The sequence below is a fragment of the Ostrinia nubilalis genome, chromosome 23 (genome assembly GCF_963855985.1).
Source record: "Ostrinia nubilalis chromosome 23, ilOstNubi1.1, whole genome shotgun sequence".
NCBI lineage: Eukaryota > Metazoa > Arthropoda > Insecta > Lepidoptera > Crambidae > Ostrinia > Ostrinia nubilalis.
Window position 1 is genome coordinate 8,220,861 of NC_087110.1, and position 26,598 is coordinate 8,247,458.

Below are 26,598 nucleotides of genomic sequence, written 5' to 3' on the forward strand. Positions count from 1 at the left end.
CGGCTCCCTCATTTTTCGATCGATCAAGCTCTAAGAAACGATCTCAACTCAATGGATTGAGATGAATGGTGGTCGCTTTATTCTGTTCTTCGCGGAATTATGGCGGCAGGATGGGTGACAAGATGAAAAAAGTAATTTGTGTGCGAAATTTTATACTATATTTATAAAAGCGAAAGGTCACTGCCTCACTCGCTCATCACGAAATCTCAGAAACTACAAGTGCTTGGAGTCTCAAATTTTCCTTTTAGAACGTAGGTGCTCACTAAGGCCTCAGCCTCGAATTTAGCGGGCAGCGGCGCGGGAGCGGCGGCGGCGCGGGAGCGGCAGGATCTTATGCGTAAAATCAAATAGACCGGTTCTCGAAAACAGCGGCGCGGGAGCGGGCAACGAGCGGGCAGCGGCGCGGGAGCGAGCAACGAGCGGGCAGCGCGGCAGCGCACTCCTTCTTTTGCCCACAATAAATCGAGCGTTAGGAATAAATTTGAATCGAAATAAAATTGTCGCCGTTGTTCAGACATTTCGTTTGCGAATAAAAACAAATATCTCGACAACACAACCCCGAACACAACACTTCGCCGCTAAAGCGCCGCGCGAGCTGCCCGCTTGTTTCGAGAACGGGTCTGCGTTGCCCGCGCCGCTGCCCGCTAAATTCGAGGCTGAGGCCTTAGACGGGATTTGGCAAAATTCTACCCCTAAAGGATTAAAACGGGATCCACGCGTACGAAGTCGCGGGCGGCCGCTATTAGTAGTAGCGAAATAACACTCACTGATTAATGACGAAATCTCAAAAACATGGCAGATAGGTAGGTTCCTTATAGGGTGTAAGCATCCGCTAAGTACCTAGGTACGGATTTTACGAAACTCTACCCTTAGGAGGTAAAACGGGGTCCACGCGAAGTAAGTTGTCCAGAAGAAATGGTAGGGTTAATACTGGGACGTGTAAAAGTTATTTTTAAATAATAAAATGAGTTTTATGAAAGCTTTATCAATGCAAACGCGAAATCATTAATTTCCGTTATAACTTTGAACCTAAAACAAAAAATACATCTAGAAACTTTAATTTATTGTTCCTATCATCTCGGAATATCAAATTAAACATATTAATAAGGCTTTCTAGTCACTGATATTTTTCGATCTTTCATAAAGGTATTTCATAATATTTGAGGACCTGTAATTCACTATGTAGTAAATAGGTAGGTATTTCATTTCATTCACGATGTAGAGACTCTGGCACATCAATCAAACCACACTCTGGGGTCTTATGAAGTTTCAATAAAAGCAATTTTGCAATAAAAGTATACAGGGTGTTTAAATCGTTGGCATCTTTATAAAGTAAAACTCTACTCAATACATAGTACATTCCTCAAATATGAGACAAGTCCAATGAGTTAAAATTGCAATAATTAAAACTTTTCCAACGATTTCAATTTGAATTTCAAAATTGCTCTTATTATCATAAGTAGAGTCTTATGTATTGTAAACGTATTAAAATGACACCAATGATTTCAAATTCACCCTGTATGATGCTTTAGTCTGTAATAATAAGACGGTCGTCGACATAAATACATACCACCGTAGACAGTCGGGATTGTGTACTTAAAGAATTAGAAGAAACTGAAAGGACCAACATTATTCGAGTTATCGGCAAACGAACCGAAGGGCCCTCCGGTCTGTCGACCTTTTAGTAAAACTTCTACTGTATAAATAAACTATATTTTTTGTGTTTATAGAAGGCGCTACACGCTTCGGCTTTTCTAAGTACTTTTGCTAGGAATCAATAAAATAAAAATGTATGACTATTTCTCTTGGTCATCGCATTACCCGGAAAGGGCCCGACTGATTTCTTTAATTATTTTTATTGTATTTGTTATTATGAGGAGAAGGTTATGAAGTAAAAACATGTTAACATTTCATAAACAGGACAACGTCTGTCGGGACTGCTACTTAGTCAGAAATATTTATTTGAGAAAATCTAGATTTTAGATTATACATCCCATTTTATAAGAATAAGAATAAGAATAAGAATAAGAAAAACTTTATTTGACACAAAAAAGGAAAAAAATAAAAAACAGAACAAAGGGACTTAAAACTATACACGCATATTTTTGTGCCAAAAAGGCGCCCGCTCAGCATTAATCGAGCCACGCGTGCATGCACGCGTGCCCCGACGCTGGTTTTCAGCGGGAGCCTCTCCAACCAATATTATAAATAAAAATAAAAAAATAACATTAAACAAAACAAAACAAAAACAGAACATTGACAAAGACAAAACATTGACAAAGAGGGCGCCACTAGTACTATTTAGCACAATGGAATGACGATCATTACTTTGATAAAAGCACGATAAAAATATTATTTGCAAATCAATAAGAAAATCAATAATATAGAATGACGTTTACCGCCACAAAATTATTTCGATCCACATTCCGACTTGCTATAAATTTATCAAAATATCAGTTTTATCGGAATTAATATCGAATCGAGTCACACGACATCACTCGATTACTTTGCGATTGCAGTACGATGATACGATTATTTTTACGTTGCGGCAATCACTAAAATTCGCTAAAATGACACTAATGACGTTTAAAAGTGGCACGCTCGTCTTCATACAAATTTTTCACATGCTGCATCTATCAATATCTGTGACAATAAGCTATTCTTAAAAGTAAAAAAAAAAAAAAAAAAAAGAACAAAAGGAAAATGGTTGATGATTGACATCACAATTGACATTGAATGAAGAATGAGGAACTAATTTAATATAGTTATCTGTGAATGAAGACCTATCTGTGAATTATCTGTGAATTATCTAGGCATTGGATACATTTTCCGTGAACGACATGACCTCTTCAATTGATTAAAGATCAAAATGTTTTAATGTGTGATCTACATAGTAAGACTAAAGCCTGGTCCATGAGCACGTAGAATCCCGTCCAATGACCCCAAGCTACCCATCCCTATCGCTCGCGCGTAATTATGTTGCTGTCGCGACTGTGCGAACTGCGACGGGCGCCCGCAGTGAGTGTGCGAGCACGACAGCAACATAATTACGCGCGAGCGATAGGGATGGGTAGCTTGGGGTCATTGGACGGGATTCTACGTGCTCACGGACCAGGCTTTAGCTTAGGTATAAACGAAAATTATTATAATAATTTTGATTTTACACTTTCGGCGGCAATGTCACGAACTAAATCTATACTAAAGCTGAAGAGTTTGTTTGTTTGTTTGTTTGTTTGTTTGTTTGTTTGTTTGTTTGTTTGGTTGAACGCGCTAATCTCAGGAACTACTGGACCGATTTGAAAAATTCTTTTTGTGTTGGATAGCCCGTTAGTTCCTGAAGGCTTTAGGCTATTTATCATCACGCTAAGACCAATAGGAGCGGAGCACCAATCAAGAATATTTCAAATCAGTGAATTTTTTCCTTTTGAGAGCTGACGCTGCGTAAACGGTTAAAGTTTCGCAAAAATCATGTATGACAGGATTGTTCCCCTTTAAAAGTTCTTAAAAAAAGTCCGCGGTAGCATATGTCTATCTTTTAAGGTTGGCTCATAGTAACCATTTTTATGCAAAAAAAATCTGTTTTAAAATAATGCATTATTTGCGAAGGTGTTTTTATAAACATGATATTAATCCTTATCCAAATAAATTAATTATTCACCACAAGTATTTAATTTTAAACATTCTTGCCCTTTACACCATTCGATTTCAATAAATATCTTAGGAGATATCGCAGTTTTAAAATCACATCGCAGCAAAATAATGATCAAGTACTACGCGCGCTATTGATGGATCAATGCACAGCCTAAACCGCTGATCGTAAAGACCTGAAACTTGGACGGTGTGTTCTTTCTATGACGTAAGCATCTGATAAGAAAGGATTTTCCAAAATTCTACACCTAAGGAGGTAAAAAGGAGGGGCAAAGTTTGTATGAAATAACGAGATTCCTTCGTCCAATCTACTTAAAATTTTGCATAAGCATTCTATAACAGAATTAATGGAAGACGTGTTTCGTATTTTAGTGAAATGCACCCCCTAACTATGTTAAAAAGGGGTAGAAAGTTATTTTAGTGGTGATTTGCTTCAAAGTTGATATTAATTACTCATTAGTGCATTTTTTTACAATCATGACGTCATGTTAACGACTACCATACTCTAGGGGCCTCACTTAACCTCGGAGTGGCCCGCCCGCTGCGTGCGCTCGCCCAACAATGCATAGTAATGCATAAAAGTCATGCCGCGGGCACCTGCTTGCGCTGTATACTTACATAAACTCATTTTCGCGCGAGAGTTTTGGCGGAGGCCCTTGAGGTAGTGGGAGTAGTCTTGAGGAAAAGCTCCTTCTCCCACGGCCAGTGGCATGCTGGAAGCTTGGTAATTCTAGCACCCGTAGGAAAATATAAAAAAAAGTTTACCAATAATACTGCGGTAGGTGTAGTTTTCGATTTCGTTGTAAAAAAATAATACCACCGAGTAACTTTCACCGGATCAAAGGCCGAGCTGCATATTCATAAAATATAAGAAAAAAATATTTTCATGTTTATTTAACCTGATTTTTATATTTTAAAAGTATTCAAACATTTAGATAGGATAACGTTAAAACATTTAAAAATAATCGTATGAGAACGTTTTCGACTTCTCCACGGACGAAGTCGCGGGCAAAAGCTATTTGTAAAATAATTAGACTAAATTATTAAAAGTGCCTACCCAAAGTCATTATTCCACGCGGACGAAGTCGCGGGCACAGCTAGTTACTTTATAAAATCGTGACAACGATAACCTTTGCTTAATACCAATAGCTCATCCAAAACTTAACATTCAAAGCAAAATAACTAAGTAACAGATCCACTTAAGTTGATATTGGAAATCCAATTACAATATTTAATCGATACACAATGGCTGAGACTTAACTACGTGACGTGAATACAATAGCAAGAACAGTCAACGGCAGATCAAGCTGTACACTGTAGCATCTTATTTAGTAGAAATAAGTACTGTTTTGCAACAAAAATGTATAAATGTACCTATTGTCAGTACGTTTAAAGGACGTAGCACACTAATCAACTCGGAAAGGGATCGTAACCGTTTCAACTCAAGGCGGTCAGTATTCTTTGTATGAAACTTCATACTGCAACGCACACTTATTATCCGCACCGTAAGCTACGCCCGTATTTAAAACATTACTATGGGCCTCATAAGAAGGCTCAAAGTCACCCAAAGGGCGATGGAGCTTGCTATGCTCGGAGTTTCCCTACGTGATCGAATCAGAAATGAGGAGATCCATAGGAAAACCAGAGTGACTGACATAGCCCGCAGAATCGCTAAAATCAAGTGGCAGTGGGCGGGGCACATAGCTCGTAGAGCTGATGGCCGCTGGGGCAGGAAAGTTCTTGAGTGGCGACCACGAGCTGGAAGACGTAGCGTGGGCAGGCCTCCCACTAGGTAGACCGACGATCTAGTGAAGGTCGCGGGAGGTGCCTGGATGCGAGCGGCGCAAGATCGGTCTTCGTGGAATTCCTTGGGGGAGGCCTTTGTCCAGCAGTGGACGTCTTTCGGCTGAAACGAACGAACTATGAGGTCTAACAGGTGCGCGTGGATGCACAGGGTGAACCAATCACAGAGCTCTATTCAACGCTGTGCGTTCGATTTGCTGCTTCACTTATGCAAGCATCGCGCGCGAAAGGCGTTGTCCCCTACAGTGTTGATCCCTTTCCGAGTTGATAAGTCTGCTATGAGCTTTATTCTGCTAGCGAATATAGAGAAGAAATTCAATGGAATCGAGTTACTGAGAATAAAACGTGAGTAACGTCATTTAAATGAGGCATGGTGGCCATGATTGAATCTGTTTATCTCGTCAATATGGTGGAGTAGTAGATAGTGATGTATTTGTTAAGATTTTACCCACACTGTTAGATTTTAAGTCACTATAAGAACTGTTTTTAGCCACCAGAGACTACACGCTACTTTTTAAATAAATAAATAAATAAAAATCATTTATTGTTTCCCACAACCAAAATTTAAAAGTTACAAGATAGTCAGTCAAGTTTAGTCAGTAGATAACATATTTAACTAAGTACACTATAAAGATGCCAAAAAAATTCCCGAATTTAATTCCAAGGTCTTGCAATGTGCAAGTCAACAAGAATCTTCAGGGAAAATATAAATTTACTCCATCATAGATCCCATGATGCAGTAGCGGCGTAAGGGGGGGGCGGTGGGGGCGGTCCGCCCCGGGTGCCAAGCATCAGGGGGTGACACAAGTCGCGCAGATTAGTACTCACTGGCACATCTGCATGGCAAATCTGCGGTCTGTCATGATACGGGGGGGTGGGGGGTGTGATTGTTTTTCAATCTTCGAATCGGTAGGTAACCCCAAAATCCTGGGAAGGTACCAGGGGGTGCCATAGGACTTGTGACGGGGGGGGGGGGAGGGGGTGATCGCCCCGGGTACCAACCCATGCTACGCCGCCACTGCCATGATGCATTAGCATGCATCAGGTGAAATGTTTATTGAAGACGATTAAAAAAACACACACGGTGGACAGACCTAAAGGTTGCAGGGTAATGGATAATGTTCAATAGACGACGTCCTGAGGCTGAAATGATGACGTTGATGATGATGATAGAAATATACTTAATTGATAGGACGTCCTGAGGCTGAAATAATGACGTTGATGATGATGATAGAAATATACTTAGTTTAATTGATAATTAAATACTAGGGTCACAATTTACAATATGTTTTATAAAACCGGTATCGCACATCACTAACTTTAGAGTACTTACTTTGAAGATATTTCAAAGACGAACCGATGAAAATTGATTTGAGATCGAATTGCAATAAATCCAATCTAACGTCTTAATGGAAAATCTTAGCTACTTTCTCAATACGACTTGTTTAAACATGTTTAGAATATTTATGTGCTTGAGTAAGTAGAAAATTAACTCATTTACATTAGAATTTATTAAGCAACTTTAAAACTAATTTAGGCTGTGATTTTATGAGTGATTCTGAACTAACACCCTTATGATTGATCAAATCATATAGTTATTTTATGCAGCTTAAACTAAACTTCACTAAAATATATTATTAACAACGAACTTTTAATTTACCTGCTAAATAGAGATGACTCCTTTACAATTGCTAAATGGTCTAATTTAAAATTAACGATTACCTCTTTGAACCAATTCTAATAAAGGCTATTCATTGGGACTTCTTGGCGGGAATCTGAAGCGTCATGTTAGCGGTTTTGTTTTATTTTCTCAAATTCGTGTTTGGGCGACTATTAATGTGTAATAATGGTGGATTATTGACCATTGAGTGTTCGTGAACGTGCATGAGTGTGGGCAAGTGAAGCAAAACAGTGCATCGTGATTCTTCTGGTTCTCTCAAGTTGTCCATAGGAGGTCTCAGTAAAGCACCACCACTTTACTGAGACTCAAGGGGTGGGAAGGGGTATCATCTATCATCCTTCATTATTTCATTACTTGATCTCATTTTGTAACTCGTAATCACATAAATACTTGAAAATGGCACAAATCAAGTCGACCTCGACGTGTATTGCCAACATCATCAAAAAGAAGAAGAAGAAGAAAGGCTATTCATTTTCCTACTTATAATTAACTAGCTTTCCGCCCGCGGCTTCGCCCGCGTGGAATTTTGTCTGTCACAGAAAAACTTTATCGCGAGCGTCCCTCTTTCAAAAACCAGGATAAAAACTATCTGTCCTTTCCCGGGACTTAAACTGTCTCTATGCCAAATTTCATCAAAATCGGTTTAGTGGTTTAGGCGTGAAAGCAAGACAGACAGACAGATAGAGTTACTTTCGCATTTATACAGATTGGTGCAACAGTTTTTGCTTAATTTTTTTCTTTCAAAAAGATTGATAAAACTTCACACGGAGAATTAATGACAACAATCTTTCCAGATATGTGTGTATACTTAAGTATGTGTCTGGAAATAGCCCAAACGAGCAGTAATACACCAGAAGATACGGAGCAGAACGACGCCTGGAATCGGGCTCTGAGACAAGGGTAAGAAATAAGGCACTCCATCCACCGACACTAAGGGCTATATTTCACCGGGACACCATGGCGGCGCAACCAGTCGCCGCTACCAACAAAATGTATACAGCTCTATAGAGAGTTACTCACCTGGTGTCCGTTTGGTTGCGCAACCAATTCGGACGAGTGCGCAGCATGTCGCTGGTCGCGCCACCACTAATTTCTATAGCGCTGTATGTATGGTGTCTCACTCACCCGGCCGCCAGTCCGGCCGCCAGTGACGCCCCCACCTCATTGCATGCAGCACGCGTCGCACTGTTATGTTTTATTTTTTAACTGCTTATTTTAATATTTTAGTTGTTTGTTAATTGCATACGATGTGTAATTTCGATACAGAAAGGTTTATTATCGAAATTCAAAGTAGATCATCAATTTGGGATTATTCCGATAGAGATTTAAAAAAGAAATGTTGGGAGGAAGTTGTAGATTTTTTTGGTTGGAGAACTGTCTCTTCAAGGTCCATTTTGATACTGTCTCAGTTTGGTGTGGCTCTGGTGCCTGTATGGTGTCTAGTTTGGTAGCTTACGGACACCACGGTGGCGCAACTGGTTGCGCCGCCATGGTGTCCCAGTGAAATATAGCCCTAAGGGTCTGTCCAGGAGGGCGATTTCTGCGAAGTGAGGCGAAAATGATCCGCCTAGACAAAGTGACATTCGGGACATTTTTGATTTCGATATCGTTCATAGAGTGAACTACGAACAAAACAAAACGGAGCGAAGCGATTTCAGAATAATTAATTGTCACGTTTGTACAAAATAAAGTTCGTGACAGATTCAATTTTGCGATCTCTCTACTGAGCGAAGTAGATTTACTCGTATGTGCAAAAAAAAGCTCTTTCGGAATTAAAACTTTTACGTAACTTTTACTTTTAACGTTTTATTAGTGAATCATTTCTTTTTCCTCATCTTAATCATAACGACGAGTGATTGAGTGATTGATTGACTGAGTTTCTTGCGCTGCTTCTTCTCAGCACTGGCCCATTTATTGTTCTAAAAAAGTGATAGGGTTAATACCGGGACGTGTAAAAGTGCTTTTTAAAAGCCCACTTAAAAAGTAAATTACTTTTATGACTTTTTTTATGTTGGATGGATAAAGAATCCTGGGAGAAAGTTCGGAACAACTACGAAAAACTAGAATCTCATAAACAGTTTCTGCATCTATCCACCTCTCTTTCTGTTTCTTTCCTTCTCTCACGAAAAAAGACAGCTTTAAAGGAGTACGCAGGGCTCGTGGCAAATAATTGCCTTTAGAAAATCTTTTAAATTTTTCAATTTTTTACGAACTTTCGATTAAAGTCGCTATATTTTCTCTTCTACTGGACACAATACTTTACTCTTTTGTTATTTAAGGCCCGATCCGACCTGACACTTGAGGCGCAGGTACCCGAAATTGCCCGAAATTGGCATTACTTAAATAAAAACCCTGTAGAACCAAAAATTCCTAAAAGATTGGCCTAAAATGTTTACTTGGGTATATTTCAAATCGGTATAATTTGATGTAATTTTGCTTCTTTTAGGAAGTATTTGGCAAATCCGAAGTTAATAATCTAAATGTTTTCTGAAAATCTTATGATTTTTGTAAATAAATCAAATGGAGTGATATAGGGTTTATTGAAAACTCCCGGATAGTGGATCCCGTTTTACCCCCTTAGGGGAGGAATTTCGTAAAATCCTTTCTTAGCGGATGCTTACGTCATAACATATACCTGCATGCCAAATTTCAGCCCGATCCGTCCAGTGGTTTGGGCTGTGCGTTGATAGATCACTATGTCAGTCAGTCAGTCAGTCAGTTAGGTTGTAGGACCTTGTTAATAATTGAAGTCGATCTTGGGTACCTATTTACTTCTTATAAAGCTACCATATTTCAGACTTTAAACTACGTAATCTATACTTTAGTTAGCACCCAGAAATATTTGTCTAAGGCTAGGCAGAAAGGTTTGATATAAGGCTGTAATAAACATAAATCTTGGGCACAAAAGGAATACAAGTCCTTAAACCGAGCTGGGTGGAGTTTGTTCTTTGAAGGAATTTCTTATTTCCAATTTAATCTTGCAAATAAAGCCCACTCTGAGTGGTTTAGAACTTTTAAACGGGGCACTGCTTATTGTTATTTCTATACATCTTTATGTTCAGAGGTAACGATCAAAAAGTAATTCACTTAGCCCTGTAACCTCTTAACTTAAAAGCCCAAGTATTCAAGGCTTTTTCAAGATATTATTTTTATTTTGTTCTTCTACCGTAGAACCGATCTGTCCAGGATTGGATGACATGTGCTGTTGAAGACAGCTGCATATAGTAGTTTCAATCCAAGATAAGCTGTAGATCCTGGCTCTTAAAGAGTTACATTGGCGGGAAAGAGACGTGCAATAGGGATGTTCCTGGGTAATTAGCAAGAGTTCAATCCGTGACGTCAAAGAGTGCATAAAAGTGTAGCATGTGTAATTTACTTGTTTGATTGACAATTACAAAAAATACGTGTCAAATATTCTTTGATAGTAATGACGGACTAAAAGCTTTTTTTAGGAGACTAGCCTAGCTTTTTAGCCACTGACAGCAAATAACAAAAAAATATACTAACATCGGTTTATTTTCACAGTGATGACGATGACCTGCAATTTACCACCGAATCCTCCAAGAATAGCTGCGCCTGCTCAAAGATATACGATCCTGTATGTGCTTCGAACGGGCGCTCGTACTACAACTTGTGCCAGTTGGAGTGTGACTCCACCATTACAGGCAACGTCACTGTGCTCCATCAGGGGAACTGCATACCGTTCTAGCACTAGACATTTGTAGGGTTTCAATAAAGTTTGTATATTAAAAAGTACTTTCTTTTTGGATATCCACAACCACAACCGATTCTACGCTGCCTGCATCCAGATTTTTTTGTAAAAGATTTTTAGTAATTTGTATTGCACAAATTACTAATAGTCCCTTTAGCCCCTCATACTAAACTAAGTACCTATGCTTGTGTCACGAGTAGGCTCACCCCAATAGTCGAGCTGCGGTGGGATTCGAACCCGCATTCCCCGGATCACGAGTCGGCCAGTCCGATTACCTCACCGTTCGGTTATCGTGACTTCAAAAAATTTCTAAATTTCAAAATGTAAAGAACGTAAAGATATTGTATCTCTCTCTGTTGAGCGAACTATTGAGCTGTCATGTGCAGAACTGGACGACTATGTTATTGTATGTGTATATAGACCCCCATCTAGTAACTATGAATTATTTGAAACCACAATGGAAGAGGTACTTAGAAGAGTGTGTAATAGTTCAAAGAAAGTAGTTGTATGTGGAGACTTTAATATCAATATAATAGAAGATTCCTCTCTTTCAATACGGTTTTTAAATTTATTCAAATCTTTTAACTTGTTAAATCTTTTCTCTGAACCAACTAGGGTGACTCCAACATCAGCTACTTGCTTAGACAATATATTCTGTAACTGCTTAGTGCTAGAGAAATCAATAATAAATTTTGTTAATTCTGATCATTGCGGTCAAATAGCGTCATTTCAACACCATTTTGTGCCATCGAGCAAGGAAATAGAATATAGACCAGTCACTGCATCCCAGAAAGACAAATTTAAATCTCAAATATCTAATAAGGTCCCACTTTTGCATTATTTTAACTGTAGTATAAATATTTTATATGAGCAATTATTTGAATTAATTAAAAATGAGTTCAATAAAACTTTTCCTAAGAAAACAATTATTATTAAAAACAATAAAACTAAATTCAGTGACTGGGCTACAGTAGGTATTTATATTAGTAGGAAAAAAATGTTTGAATTATATGGTAGAAAAGCCTATAGTAGCGACCCGGACTTTATAGAATATGTAAAAAAATACTCAAAAGTTTTTAAACAAGTTTGTACTATGGCAAAATCTATTTACATACGTGACAAAATTAAAAACTCTGGCAACAAAATTAAAACTACTTGGAATTGTATTAATAAAGAAACTTGTAGAATTATATCTCGGGATGACACATTCGCATTAAAAATTGATAATAAGTATATTAAATGCAATGATAAGGTAGCAAACGCATTCGAAGGTTACTTCTCAAATGTACCAATCATAACAACAAGCAATCTTAATTCATGTTCATATCAGGCAATGTCTCTTCTCGAGGGTTGTGTTGATGTTTGCAATAGCCCATTAAAATTTAGACAAATAGACCCCATAGTTATTATAAAAACTTTCAAAGAACTAAATATAAAAAAGACAGAGGATATATGGGGCATATCAACAGACATAATAAAACCCATCATTCCTCTTATAGCTCCCCATTTAGCTCATATCTTTAATGAATGTATTAACGAAGGTCAGTTCCCTACCCTGATGAAACATAGTAAAATCATACCATTATTTAAAGCAGGAGACAAAAGTGACCCATCCAACTTTAGACCTATATCGATACTACCTGCGCTCAGTAAATTATTTTCAATCAACTACTGTCTCATTTTAACTTAAATAAACTGTTTCATGAAAAACAATATGGGTTCACAAAAGGGAAAAGTACGACCGATGCAGGGGTTGCTCTTATCAAACACATTTTCGATGCTTGGCAGGAGAAAAAAGATGCTATTGGTGTATTTTGTGACTTATCGAAGGCGTTTGACTGTGTTGATCATCAAACTCTGTTATTTAAGCTAGAACATTATGGCGTATCAGGCAAGGCCTTAAGCCTATTACACTCTTACCTCTCAGACAGATTACAAAAAGTAAATATTCACGGAACTAACTCTTCGGGCGCCCCCCTAAAAATGGGAGTGCCCCAAGGCTCAATACTGGGACCATTGCTCTTTCTGATTTATATAAATGATCTACCTTTTTATTCAAAGGACCTTTGTGAGATAGTATTATTTGCTGATGACACTTCTTTAATTTTTAAAACTGACAGGCGTCAGGAAATATTTGACGACGTGAATAATGCTCTTTCCAAAGTATTAGACTGGTTTACAACTAATAATTTGCTATTAAACGCAAAAAAAACTAAATGTTTAAAATTCACTATGCCTAATGTCAAACAAGTTAATACTAATATTACAGTAAATAATGAACGCATTGAACTGATAAACTCTACTGTCTTTCTAGGTATTACCCTAGACTGTAAATTACAATGGGGCCCCCATATTGCTGCCTTGGCGGGAAGACTTAGTTCAGCTGCCTTTGCGGTGAGAAAGATCAGAAACTTGACTGATGTTGAAACAGCAAGGCTTGTATATTTTAGTTATTTTCATAGTATTATGTCTTATGGTCTTTTACTGTGGGGCTCAGCAGCAGACATAGAATCAATTTTCATTTTACAGAAAAGAGCTGTCCGGGCAATATACGGTCTTAAACCACGTGACTCGCTTAGAGAAGTTTTTAAAGAAATCAATATATTGACTGTGGCTTCGCAATACATATTTGATAACATTATGTATGTCCGTAAACATATACATTTATTTACTAAGAAAAGTGACGTCCACTCATTTAACACGAGACATAAGAATAAACTTGCTGTTCCATCATTTAGGTTGCATAAGATAGGTAATTCATTCTTGGGGAAATGTATTACCATATTTAACAAAATACCACACAACCTTGTCGAATTGCCAATAAACAAATTTAAGATACATATAAAAAATACCCTTATGTCCAAAGGGTACTACAAGGTTCGAGACTATATTGATGACAAGGATGCGTGGTCAGTTCAGTCTGCACATATTTGATGTACTTAAATTTGACTATTCTTACCGTTAGATAATTCCTGGCAATAAGTGGTGACTGAGTTTGTTCCGGCGTTTTTTCTCAGCACTTGCCATATGTTTGTCTCGAAGCGCTGGTAGGGCCCAAAAGATAAGGAGACATGTAAAGTGCCCCATAAGGGCTACCTTTTCTTTTTTTATTATTTTCTATTGACGTTCATAAGTGCCACTTGTGGTCTAAACTGAATAAATATTTTTGATTTTTTTTTTTTTTCCGCTTTCACCAGGTTATCAGTCCACAGTGCTTATTTTATTACAATCAAGAACTGTTTGCCTATTGAACAAGAAAACACGTCCACTGACTTTTAGAGTTCTGTTGAGGTGCAATGCGGAGTCATCATCATCATCAATTTCAGCCACAGAACATCCACTGCTGAACATAGGCGTCCCTCAATGAGGCCTTCTTCCAGATTAGCCCGTTGGTAGCGGCCTGCAACCAGCGCCTTCCTGCTACCCTTATTAGGCCGTTTATCCTTGTGGGTGGATGTTCTACGCTATTGGAATCAATTTGGAATGTTGCGGTACAATGCAGTGTTGTGGCAGTGTGGTGTTGTGGTGCGGTTCAAAGGCTAGACTATCATCATTACGCCATTAGATAGGGATTCCATCGACTAAAACTCTCTTAGGCTGAGTTGCACCTTCTTATTTTAATTTTAACAAACGTCAAAAATCTGTCAAATTACATACAAAAAACATCGGTCATAGTTACGGTTAAAATAATTTGGTGCAACACAGCCTTATATCACGAAACAGTAACTTTTTGTCTACCCTCTATCTTGTTAAAAACTCATTTCATATAACGCTGTAAACAAATGAACAATCTCAACACAGCAATCTCATACAAAGCAAATGCAATAAAATTTCTCAACCATTCTGCTGGAAAATTTAAGATAATCGTCGCCATAAAGCTCAATGTGTATTCAGTACTTAATGAAACAAACATACTGAAGTCGTATTTCTAAAACATTAGAATTCAAATTCATATGATTGGATTTCTTAAAAAATCTTTTAAAATTTTGTAGCTTTACCATGAGTTTACATTACGTCATCGCTAGTAAATGCGTAAAAAAACTACGACAGTTCTTGAACGTTAACGCCAGGGGTGCTGTACAATTTGTCATACATTTCCTGTCATTTTTTGTGCAGTCGATAGCGAGCACACCTAACGTAAACTCATGGTAAAACTGTATATTTCTCAAAAATAAATCAATAAATTCAATTTCTTCTTTAAAGAAAATAAGTAACATGAACGAAGACTATAAGAAAAAACATAGTAAAGTACTTACCTACTACACTCGTAGAAAAGCAAAGAAAAATATTGTAGCTGGCATTAATAACCTTTATACCTCACGTCTCGTTCCACGCAATCAATTACCTAAAAATACTTACCCACTATTACTCTACTCAACGTCTGAGTTATATCGGATGAATTATTTTTTCTGCGTACAAAGAAAATCATAAGATTCGTATTTCTTTTGAACATATTTCGAATGATTTACAAATAAAGTTATCGTGAGAACAGAAACCTATTTACGTGATTTTACTAATTGTTAGTTGTTATAACAACAACATTAACAACATTGTTGTTTCGGCAATTAGAGGTGAGAATCTCTTGGCCTTCATCTTCAGGGAAGGGATGATCAGGTTGAAGGTGGAAATGAGCTTCACCCCGAATCCTCACCCTGTCCCCTTTGGTTGAGGATTCGCGGATTGTGGTTAAAAAAGCTTGGTTAATTTCGTGCGAATTTAAGACTCATTTCTAGCGTTTCAAAAATACGTCCCCAGAAATGGAATTGTAGAGTACTAAAATGCATTCAATGTCCTCATAACATTTAGCAAAATACCCTCATTTTGAACGTCCTTAATACCCAGTTATCGTCCCATGTCAGATCATTAAATTCAGAACTTAGTACGAGCTTTAGAGCCAAAGCACACGATGCGTTGCGGCGCCGCACCGCAAAGATTTCGCCGTATCGCGCGACGCGGCGCCGCACCGCTCCTGTGCCCGCCACAGATATTTCTATGTAAGGCGCCTCGCCCACGGCGACTTTTTGCGTTTCGTAAACGAGCGACAGCATCACTACTAACGCGCTTTAGTCGCATTTGCAACGCGCTACAGAATTGATGCCAACGCGCTACAGCACGCGACTGTATTGAGACAAACGCGTGCCCGTGTCGGATGACAACGGGGTAGAGAACGGAGGTGGCGTTTGCATCGCGACAGTATCGCATTTGCATCACGACTGAAAAGTGTTTTGTGGGCGAGGCCACACAGCTACACACACGACCGCATACGCGAACACGCGACAGAATCGCTACTGCATCGCTACAAAAGTTGTCGTGGGCGAGGGGCCTAAGACGACGCAACGTCACCGCTGCGGAGTCGCACCGCCGCCACAACGCATCGTGTGCTTCGGCTCTTGGAAGTCACTGGTGTAGTGAAGAAAGTTTACAAAGGCAATGGGGCTTGAAGCAAAAAGTCTGAAAGAAAGACGCTCAAAGATCCAAGTTGGATGGATAATGTGGCGTGAACAAAAAGTTTTTATTTTACTCTTAATATAATTACAGCTTAGTAATATTTAATAAAGAGTGCTAAAAAAGGTACAGTCAGCTTCAAATACACTCGACATCAAATAAATCGCACCTCCCGCGACAAGCACTTTCAAACGTATGCATCCCCACTTCCCACCAATATTGGCACCATTTAAAAGCCTAGTTCTAATCTTCATTTCATTAAAGGAAATGTTTTTACCCCGAAAATGTGTGTTTAGAAGGATCCAGAGCCACTTCTTCAAAAAATAGGTAGTTACGCTAGAGCCAACTTTTGTGGCTATAAAACTGTTAAGTTGGGATTAATCGCTATCCATCTGTTAAAGAGGACACGTGAGATCATTAATTGGTTTTATAACCATAAAAATTGGTGTAGTTGATCCCAGAGGTGAGCCCAAATTGAGGTCTTTTTTCAAGTCACATTTATGGTATATGTTAATCATTTATTAAGAAATTAAATGTGTTTTTCTCTGAGGATATTTATCGGGCTTTCAAATAACACCAATATTGTGGGGGCACCATGATGTGTCAGAAGAAAATCTTTAAAGTTCGCGTCGCGGAAGGTGCGGTTTATTTGATGTTGAGTATAGATCGTGACATCCAAAGTGGTCAGAAAGTTAACAACTCAACTTTATTTCAATTGTAACAAAGACGTGTTGCGAACTTTTTGGCCACTTTGGATGTCACGAACTATGTATTTGACGCTACTGTACTATAGTTCTAGCGCTTACCTCAGTGAGTGCCTGAGGTATGGGAGGGGCACGGGAGGTGTCTATACTTGTCGCTTTTCTCCCGGTATATACCATAGATCTATCTCGGTCACTTAATGATCCCGATGATTTTTTATTCTGTAAGAGAGGGGCACGGGAGGTGTCTATACTCGTCGCTTTTCCTCCGGTATATACATAGTACATAGATCTATCTCGGTCACTTAATGATCCCGATGATTTTTTATTCTTTAAGGGTGGGGCACGGGGGGTGTCTATACTCGTCGCTTTTCTTCCGGTATATACCATAGATCTATCTCGGTCACTTAATGATCCCGATGATTTTTTATTCTGTAAGGGTGGGGCACGGGAGGGGTCTATACTCGTCGCTTTTCTTCCGGTATATACATAGTACATAGATCTATCTCGGTCACTTAATGATCACGATGATTTTTTATTCTGTAAGGGAGGGGCACGGGAGGTGTCTATACTCGTCGCTTTTCCTCCGGTATATACATAGTACATAGATCTATCTCGGTCACATAATGATCCCGATGATTTTTTATTCTGTAAGGAAAAAAGACCCGCGTGCATCAATTCATCCATCCATCCATATATTTTATTATCTTAGAATTATAGGAAGTAGTATAGTATCTAAATATGATTGTCACCAGTATAATAAAATTATCAAAATAAAGTCCCGAAACACACGACAAAGCGCAACTTTTGTTAACTTTATCTCTACATATTTGAGCGGAAATTATAATTTTCACTCCAATTTTTGGGTCAGATTAACTCTGAGGGTTTAGGTCGCATTGTTATTATTTGAGTTAATTCTAATTGGACGACGTAACGCTTTTGTGCTAACTTTGATGTTACTTAACTTGCATGAAAGTTAATATAAGGGCCCTCGCCCACGGCGACTTTTTGTAGCGATACAGGCGCGCTGCTGTAGCGTGTTAGTAGCGCGTTGGCATCACTTCTGTAGTACGTTGCAAATGCGACTAACCCGCGTTAGTAGCAATGCTGCAAAAACTCGCCGTGGGCAAGGGTCCTAATCATGGTTAAAAAGAAAAGAAGCTATTCTTAAGAAGTTATTCTAAACGTACCTAAAAATCATATTAATGAAGAACAGTCCAAAATGATTAGATCTAATAAAATGTACCTAACAGTAATTTAATAGACAGTGGACATTGATAAAAATCATATTTTCATTAACTGCTAAACTGAACTCAAAATTAATTGTTTCTTGCAAAATATAGGGTTGTCTAGAAGGTAGCGTCAAAATTATTATTTTTTGGATTTCTCATACAATAAATAATTTCTTGATATTTAAAAAAATCCCATTTAAGTTAATTCCCACGTTTTTTTTTCTTAGTTATTTTACAAACAATAAAAAAAAATCGCAAAAAAATATTTCCTTTACAAGCTTAGATAGTCAACTGATAATTTTAATAGGTAAAATATGTGTACTAAAAACTTTTTGTAGAGATTGTAATCTTATGCAGCAACATCAAAAAAATAAAGCCAAGAGAGCATTCATTAGGTATTTTTAACCCAGTCCCAGTTTATTTCACCATCCGTTTTTGTAGCGCCCAGATCTGCACACCCTGTATAACACAATAAAGCAAATTGCCTCAGTTCGCCTCTACGCATAAATTGTGAACAATTTCAGCTTATAAATTCCGTTGTCTGAGACGAAGATTTTGCTTTCAGAAATTTATTGTACTCTGGTAATTAAGCCTTCAGCTCTTTGCCACGGCTGAGCCCGGTGATTAACGCGTTGCTTAACTTCGTTGCTTTGTGACCTTTATATAACATGTTTTTGTGATTAGACTCGGTTTACTGTTAATGTAATAAGCGATCCGCTTAATAAGACTGTTAGAAAACAGAAAAAAAGTTTGGTAAAGCGCCCTGAATTATGTTTTCTGTCCAGCTCCACATCTTTGAAGTTCTCAATAATAAAAGTTAATCTCTTTATTCAAAACTAGATGGCTTCTTCGATAGACAGCGGAGTTAATTACAAACGATAGTTATTTTTTTACAAACTATACACACTAGGCACGCGTGTAAATAACAATGAATCGCTTATTGTGTTGCTTAGTGCATAACTCGAGAACGAAAGGACCGATTCAGTATTTTTTTCACACATCTACGGCTACGAGCATTAGTTTAAGGTTACTTGAATTAGTAGTATTAGATAGTTAGTTAACTTAGTTGAAGGCAATAAGGTTCTTCGTATCAAGAAAAAAATTATATTAATTCGAAAAACTAAGCCTCAAAGAAGCGTGTGGAATCTAGTAAAATACAAAAAATTCCACCCTGTATTGTAACTCAAACAGGAAGTAAACACACGGTAATTTTTCATTCTCCGCGTAGATGCAAAGTTGTAAGTAAGTTCATGTCCTCATTGGCTAAGTACGGACGACGGCACATCAAGTTTAACACAGTGACATCTTATCTCGACGTAATACAGGCTATTTTGCAACAAAAATGTAAAGCTTAACATGCCGTCGACTCTACAAAGAAAAACTCCCGATAACTTTCAACATTCAGATCGGAGAGTTGGATCTCATCTTATTTTTAATGGGTCGAAGTTGCTTCCTACTTCAAGTTTGAATGGTTGTATTCGGTCAAAGACTTTGCACCCAGTTTTACTTGGAAATGATGTTAAATTACCCAGAATTTAGGACATTTCAGCTATAAATCTATGTTATCGCCAAATATGAGAGTTAATAATAGCCTTAAAATGTTTGTGCTTATTCCGTGTTGTTAAAAAACTTTTCGTTTGAAGCATTTATTTATAAAAGCGATCGCTTACAATAGAAAATATGTGTAGATCTGAAACTCCTCTGAAACGGCTTGACCGATTCTTATGAAATTTCATGTGTATATTAAGTCTAAGCATAGGATGTACACTATTTTTCATACCCGTAGGTTATAAGGGTTTTTCATGCGTACGAAATCGCGGGTACATCTAGTATAATATAATTTCATGCTTGCAAAAAACAGGTGTAGGTAAAGGCTTCAATTTCTTTATTTTATCCACGACGAGGAAGCTCTTGGCCTGTATGCAATTTTGTAACCATTTTCAATTACAGAATATTTTGAATCTCAACTTTGCCCGTCCTAGATTTTACATTGAACGAATTTTGTTAAAGTAAGTAGGTATGAAAGAAAAGTAAAACGGAATAAAAAATATATGCAAGTAAGTATATCTCATACAGACGTAGAGTCACGAGAGTTAACTGCGCAGCGGCTAACTTCATTAATTCAAGTGAGCGTTAAACCACAGTTAAATGGGAACCGTAAAAGATGTTCTAGAACTTGAGATTTTTAAGCATCACAAAAAGTTTAAATGGATTTTAATGCTACTCGTAGTTAGTTATATGACTGTTTGAATTCAGGTTACAGCATTCAGGTCAAAAGAGTCTGCTTTTACACATCCCATTTAATCACTAAGATCCAAAGCACACGATGCGTTGCTGCGGCAGTACGACGCCGGATCGGCGAGCGGTGTGGCGCCGCGTCGTGCGATACGGCGAAATCTTTGCAGTGCGGCGCCGCAACGCATCGTGTGCTTTGGCTCAACCACTGCTTCAGGACAATAATTTGATTCCTTTCGTTCGTTCGTCTCAGCCAAATGACGTCCACAGCTGGAAAAGGCCAAGGTTTTCCACAGTGAACCTATACCAGATCGTCGGTCCACCTAGTAGGAGGCAGGCCCACGCTATGTCTTCCAGCCCGTGGTCGCCACTCGAGAACTTTCCTGCCCCAACGGCCATCGTCCTTCCTTCCAAAGATTCCTTTAATACCTCTTTAATATTTTACTATGGTTAAACTCGACAGAGTTCTTTGAGCGACCAATTACACGACAAACTAGTTAAATAAATAATTTAGAACTTAATCGCTCCTTTCCAAGGCTCTTTTATTTAAGTCTTGGTACCAGTTAATAGGTGGAGTGCTTAGGTAAATGCAGCGTTTTTAAATGATTGCTTAATAAAAGACTTAAAGAGCATTTACAACGACATTTATCTTGAAGACTCGTACTCCAGTCCCCAAAAGACAGGTGTAATAATTATTAACCTAATTTGGGGACCACTAGCAATAGTAACGCCCATATTCACAAACGATGCTTGCTTAAGTGAAGCAGAAAATCGAACGCACAGCGTTGAATAGAGCTCTGTGATTAGTTCATATGACACCCTGTGCGTCTACGTGCACTGTGAGACCTCATACTAATGTTTGTGAATACGTGCGTTACTTGTAATCTTTGTTAAATAAAGGATTTATTTAGTTCTTTAAATACTAAGGATGAGTTGCACCACCTAACTTTGACCGTAACTATGACGATAACCGGTGGTTTTTGTATGGAGTTTGACAGATTTTTGACGTTTGTCAAAGTTAGAGTAAGATGGTGCAACCCAGCCTAACTCTTGCAGAATAATTCGATCACAGGTTCAAATTCCAAGAGAGATAATGCCTTAACTCATTACGGATGTATTTTCCACCATATTTTGAATTCTTTTATGGCAAAGTAATGAAAAACAATGAAGTTTTTTAAAACCCTAAGCGTGATAAGATTTGATCGATTTGTAACATTTGGATTCGATTTCATAACCGTTGTCTAACGCTGGTCACTATCCAATCGTTAGAATAGAATAGATTTTTTTAATTGACAGAAAGGTAACTATAGAACAACTTCAGCTACGAGTAAACACAATAAGTAAATGATACACAAATTCAGTAACACGACTATTATTTGATTTACCCCAGTACTATTATATTCTGTGTCTTTACACATAGATATCTGACAATACTCCATACATTTTATGTCCAATTCCAATCCCTAGTAGGGCAATTCGTATCGAAACGACAGATAGGATTATTGATTTAGGCTGTAAGGCAGTCCATGTAGCCGAGAATTGAACCCAGTGTCGGAGAATTACAATTTCCTGCTCAAGTCTGAAATTGACGGGAATTCAATAAATAGGTTTGGTAACTAACCTTTTTTTGTAAAGATTTTCAACGCTTTGCCTTACAGGTTAAAGTTATATAAAAGTGTCAGAGTGAATAGATAATTCTAATAAAACTAATCCATTTTCAAATTTCCAAACTTTCAATATCCGACTAACAATTATTGGGGGAGGCCTATGTTCAACTGTGGACGTCCTGTGCCTGAATGATGATTATGATGAATATCAAAGTACGGAAAATAATCGGCGTATCATGGAAAACACTGTAACTCCATATTTAGGGCTCTTACACATAAACACGATACGACATCTTACGTCTTCGCGACCTTAAGGTCGTCTGTCATCTTTGAAAATTGAAAGGCCTCCCCTCAAGAAATTCCACAAAGACCAGTCCTGCACTGTCCGCATACTTCCTGCAAAAGATCTGGTGAAGGCACCAGATCGTCGGTCCACCTAGTAGAAGGCATGCCCGCGCTACGTAATAGCTGCTTTATTAGTCAGCAATTACGTCCGTAAGAAACTTTCTTCCTTTCCCACGGCAACTCGGATCAGACGGATCGTTTTTTTGCGAGACACTACAAACGGAATGTTCGTGGGAACGTTAATAAGCATGTATACTAAACGGGGCAAAAAACTGGATGTCTCCGTGGCAACAAGACCTTATAGCCTGGTATGTTGTCGGTTGTACATCTTCCTCAGTTCCTAAGCCCTATGGAGCCCTATGGAGTTACATAAGGCACTTAGGGAGTAGTATGCCTTATTTACTTGCAATGGGTGCAATTTTGCAGCAAAAATAGTAGGTACGATCATAGTCTGATATGCTTTCGACTGTACATAAAAATAATAATGCCCAGTTATGAAGCTGGTTAACAAGTACTTCATAGCGAGTCTGCGAGGGTAATCACTAGTGTGACGCGCTCGAGTGATCTCCTACGTTCATGTAACCCCCAAAGCTCTATGGTTGGCATAATGTACAAGCATAAGCGTTGGAAACTTGGAATAAGCCTTGCTTCGAAAAATCGAGTTTCCGAAAAAAATATCTTAGGTATTAGTAAGCTCACGAGATAGGTCCCCATAGTTTATGCTTAGCGCTCCTGCGGCTGCGCGGTGGAGCGTTTACTGTCCATGGTGTACCTATTATTTTTACATAAAGTTTTTTTTTTTGGGATGGCCTGACCCTCAAAGCGCGTTCAGATTACTTAAACCTTTGTTTTGTCACCTGTCATTCGCTTTGTACTGGATGGAAGTCGATCCTTAACTTCGTTGCGGGTCCAATGACAGTTTAACCTTCCCCCGGGACAAACTTGACCTTCACTGGTTAGGTTTTTGGCGGTCAAGCTGTAGATCCTGGCTACGCAAGAGTTGCAGCAGTGGGAACAAGAGGTAGGAATAGTCCTGATAGTTACATCCACGAAGACGCGCCCACTATTCTTCCGCGAATATTTGAGTGTTATCGGTACACGCTAAATTATCAATGAGGGCACACGCACACTACAAAAATGATGCTCGGATTACTCAGATCAAACTCCCTGCACACCGCGATTCCCTCGACCAAAAATTGGTGGGGCCCGTCTCGTGGATGAAACGATCTATGTTCTATTCTAAGCCCGCTATAGTTTGTCCTCTGCACCAAACTGTGCTGTGAGGAGCCAACCCTTAGATTTGCGTTATAATTCCGGACTTGTATTCGTGCTGCTGTAATTAAATGTGGTTGAATTCCGTCGCCTGACGACAGAAGGGATTATGCTATTCAATACGTATACACATTGTATAGATGGAGGATATTGAATAAAGTTAGATACATTTGAATATTTTATTAACGCGGGTAGATCAAGTGGGTTCCAAATCCGGAACTCCGGAATTTTAGCCAAAACAATGTTCTGTTTTGAAATATTCCTCATAATTATCATTAAGATTATTGTAGGTGTGTACCTACTCATGATGATAACTTAAGTTACAAACACGTTATTAAAAATTAAAACATAAGACTTAATTGGAAAACATACAGCTTAGTGACAATATGCTAAAAATGTAAAAACAAAAAAAAGGCTTGATCCCAGAAAAATACAAATAAAGCTGGAGAAATACCACTGCTTTTCAATTCCTACAGCTTGGATTCCCATTCTCTCCCTTCCTTGCGTTCCGTTTCACACTCCCACACTATCAAGCTTTTTTTTACATGTTTAGCTCTAGCTTACTTACCAACCATTTAACATACAATTTACTACAAGATACAATAAATAAATGAATTTTAATAAAATAATAAAATAAAACTTTTTGAACCCTATACCTAATTACTCGTAAGATAAACGGAGGAGTTCATCATTTATTTTGTCATTGTTGTACAATGTGAAATTAAAATGTAATAAAGTTATTATTAAGCACAAACACTAGTACAACACTAGTACCAAAGACAAATCCCCCGGTATACAACCTTATGATCGGTCAGATTCAAGCATAGAAACAGACAATTGTTCATGAACGTCTTGTTCAGTGTGGTACACACAGGGAAGTAGACGTTCGGGCATTTCTCACATGGTATCACTGAGAAGAGGGATGGTAAAACTTTTTCGTACTTCTTCGTGGTTGTCCAGGAGAAGAAATTATACCACTGCATTCGGACTGAAGGGATATTGATCAATATGAGCGGTACGAGACAAATATCTGAAATATAGAATAAAAACATCATTATTTTCAGTCATTTATTCTCTACTGAAGGAGGAAGTCGCGACTGAATAACATGATGGTGACCACGGGCTGAAAGACGCTGGAAGAAGACACTTCCTACACTGCGCTTTCCAGTACGTGGCCTCCACTCCAGAACCTTGCTGCCCCATCGGCCGTCAGTTCTGCGTACTATGTGCCCTGCCCATTGCCACTTCAGCTTGCTAATCCGTCGGGTTATGTCAGCGATATTAATTCATTTACTCGCGAGAAATCGCTTTGACTAACGTTAAAATAATGTCAATTGTGAAAGGGATAAAGTAAATTGAAACTTACACAACAGTTTCATATTTAAAATGAGCCGTTCCAAACAATTACAATGCAGGTAAATACCGGTTTTGATGTTAAACATTCCTACTGTAATCGGTTGATATGGAATTTATTGCGGTAGTTAGTGCTCTCTTGCGTGACTACTTAGTGTTTCAATTAGAAACACGTGACAAATTAAGGGAATATTACTTACATTTACTGCTAATTGATGTGCACTGGCTAGTGGCTACATGTAGTACAAATCTTTGGATACCCCTGTTGTCCTAGGTGAGTGACGGAACGCGACATGAAGTGACGTGACGCGATGTAATACGATCAATATTTCACAAGACTTTTAACATGACAAAGGACTATGTCGGACACTATAAGAGTAGGCGCACACCGTTGATTTTTCGTCGGCCGATAGTTGATCAGTATGGGCATGTATGGGAGTGCGCGCACACTACGCCGATTCGATTCGGCCGATTCTTCATACAAATTAAAATCGGGCACAACTATCGGTCAACTAAAAATCAACGGTGTGCGCCTACTCTAATACAACGAACTTACTTGATTCATTCGCGTCGCTTTGCTGTCCTTGAGCCAAAGCACACGATGCGTTGCGCGGCGCCGCGACGCAACGATTTCGGCGTAACACGCGACGCGGCGCCGCACCGCTCGTGTGCCCGCCACAGATATTTATATGTAAGACCACAGAATAATAATAAGTACTACGTACAAAAGTTTTACTTCGCGAAGGTATTTAAAAAAATGTATGCTCAATGTCATTAATAATATGGTGTAATTTAGTCTGTATCAAGAGTCAAGCACCATTTTGTTGACAAACGTCAGTGAGTGATCGGCACTGCGCCGAGGCTATAGGGCTGACTTCGGTAAAATGATGTGACGTGAGGTGCCAAACTGCGGAAAATGGCGGAGGAAATACATGATTTAGCATGAATTATCATGAATAATATTAACTACTTATTTACCTCTCAGAGTCTTGAGGCAACTTAAAAAAGTACATTCTGTGTTTTTATTATTATTTAGGCAGTTAAATACTGCACAGTTAGTACACATTTAGTACACCATTTTCTTTATTTTCTTCCATCATACACAAGAATACGCGTGCGTGAGTCAATGTTCGCTCGTATGTGAGGCCTTGTCGAATAGTATCCTGTAGGTGGGCCATCGTGCGTGTTTTGTTTTCGATGTTAACTCGCGGGGATGAACAGGCCTGGTAAGACGACGCAGCGACACCGCTCCGGCGTGGCACCGCGCCGCAACGCATCATGTGCTTTGGCTCTTATAGTTTTTCACCTATGACAACGGTTTTAATTGGAGCAACCAACGACATTAAAGACAATAAAATTCATTCATTTTTAGTAAGTTGGCTATAAAAGAGCACTTTTACACTTTACTCGATAGGTAGTTACTTAATATTTGAAATTGCATGTTTTACTGCAGGTATAAAATACATTGGTAAATATAGGAATACGTGCGTAAGATTTGGACACTAAAAACACTTCAATATCAAGGCTCTTAGTGTGATATTACCGTTTCTGAAACTTACTTGTT

General features: G+C 38.5%; 1 long non-coding RNA gene across 1 annotated transcript; it reads right to left on the reverse strand.

Moving 5' to 3' along the window:
- Positions 1-23,846: 23,846 nt before the first annotated feature.
- LOC135083512 (uncharacterized) lies at positions 23,847-25,144 on the reverse strand. The gene is made up of 2 exons (XR_010259628.1): positions 25,048-25,144; positions 23,847-24,711 (listed from the first exon to the last, which is right to left on the reverse strand). It is a non-coding gene; the product is annotated as an uncharacterized LOC135083512 (long non-coding RNA).
- Positions 25,145-26,598: the final 1,454 nt, after the last annotated feature.